The sequence below is a fragment of the Castor canadensis genome, unplaced genomic scaffold (genome assembly GCF_047511655.1).
Source record: "Castor canadensis unplaced genomic scaffold, mCasCan1.hap1v2 HAP1_SCAFFOLD_218, whole genome shotgun sequence".
Lineage (NCBI taxonomy): Eukaryota > Metazoa > Chordata > Mammalia > Rodentia > Castoridae > Castor > Castor canadensis.
This window is the reverse complement of record NW_027395396.1, coordinates 72,270-73,530: the sequence shown is the minus strand read 5'-3', so window position 1 is coordinate 73,530 and position 1,261 is coordinate 72,270. Positions and strand designations below refer to the sequence as shown.

The 1,261-nt window shown below is 43.5% G+C and overlaps 1 pseudogene; it reads right to left on the bottom strand.

The window, feature by feature from the left end:
* Positions 1-394: 394 nt before the first annotated feature.
* LOC141420445 (ribosomal biogenesis factor-like) lies at positions 395-690 on the bottom strand (annotated as a pseudogene).
* Between the last annotated feature and the right edge of the window lie 571 nt (positions 691-1,261).

The window sequence follows — 1,261 nt, the reverse complement described above, 5'->3', positions numbered from 1 at the left end:
ATGGAAAACAAAAACAGACGCTGCTGTGGATGGGGACCAGGGAAGTAATACCAGTACATTTTGGTGGGAGTGTAAATTATTGAAGCCACTTTGGAAATCATGGGGTGGTTTGTCAAAAAACTAAAAAGAGAGCTAGCATATGATCCTGCTCCACCACTGCAGGGCATTTATCTGAAGGCATTGAAGTCAGCACACACTAGAGATACTGTGCGGACCTGTGCCACCCACCCTCCCCCCTCCTTTTTTTTTTTTTCTTCTCGGTACTGGCGTTTGAACTCGGCCCGCTAGGCAGGCAGTCCGCTGCAGGAGCCACACCCAGCAGCCCTGATTGTTTCTTTTCCTTTTTTTTTTTTTTATATAAAACGTTTAATTTATTGGTCTCTCAGGAGAAATACTACAGCTGAGCCATTAATCTTGTAGCTTTATCAACATTAACTGGTGGATTATCAAGGAATCAGCTCTTTCTGCACAGGTTCAAGTAAAAGGCCTTTTGAAAAGTATGCAAATTCCTTCTGTATGTTTACGAAAGTTTTATTCATTCTGTTAACTTTTTTCATCATTCCCAATGTTTTATCTTCTTAAGATTCATGGTAGCTGGTTTTGTTTTGTTTTTAGCCTTAAAGTTTTTTTTTGGCTGGCTATGTGAACTACATTCCAGGACTTCTGCCCTCTTAGTTTGTTCTTGGCCATTGTCTTTAGTTGGAGTGAGGATTATGAAAATTCCTAATAGAAAAATTCATAATAGAAGCAAAAACCTGGAACCTGCCAAGGAATGGCACGTGGGTTTGAGCTGGTTCACTTGGCTTGCTGTCTAGTAAGGCTGCCTGAAGCCAAATGATTGATCTGGGTCAGAAAGGCACACAACCCACCCAGTCCGCCCTTAACCCCCGCGAGCTTTAACCCAGACCACCGAAAAATTCCATTAACCTCTCACCAGACCTTCAACCCCTGCATGCAGTAGCCCAGGCTCCAAGTGACACCATCATCAGCATGCTCCCGGGAAGTGATGGTTTCTTTGGATGTACAGAATATTTTAATGTGATGCCCGTCCCATTTGTCTGTACTTGTTTTTATTTCCTGAGCAGTTGGAGTCTTACGTGGAAGGTAGTTGCCAGGCTGGTGGTGTGGGTCAAGAGGCAAGAGTGCCTGGCTAGGAAGCATGGGGCCCTGAATTCAAACCCCAGTGCTACCCAAAAGAAAAAAAAAAAAAAAAAAAAGAAAAAGAAGGGGTTGCCTATGACCCTATGCTCAGGCATTTCTC